The sequence below is a fragment of the Chrysochloris asiatica genome, unplaced genomic scaffold (assembly GCF_000296735.1).
Source record: "Chrysochloris asiatica unplaced genomic scaffold, ChrAsi1.0 scaffold00225, whole genome shotgun sequence".
Classification (NCBI taxonomy): Eukaryota; Metazoa; Chordata; class Mammalia; order Afrosoricida; family Chrysochloridae; genus Chrysochloris; species Chrysochloris asiatica.
This window is the reverse complement of record NW_006408743.1, coordinates 1,123,726-1,123,971: the sequence shown is the minus strand read 5'-3', so window position 1 is coordinate 1,123,971 and position 246 is coordinate 1,123,726.

Genomic DNA, 246 nt, shown 5'->3' with positions numbered 1-246 from the left:
CTTGTGATTATCAGTCCAATGCTTATCCTACAGCCCTATACCAAAGGACATGTTGTTTTGTTGTTAGGTGCCATCAAATTGGAGGAGGACCAAAGGACATAATGCTTGACAAATTTGAGGGTCATCAAAACAGAGAAAGACCCCCAACATGATGAAAAGACATGGTGGGAGTAATAATGTGTTCAAACATAACAAATGTGAAGATGATGCTGGACTGGACAGCATTTCATTGTGTTGTGCACGGAG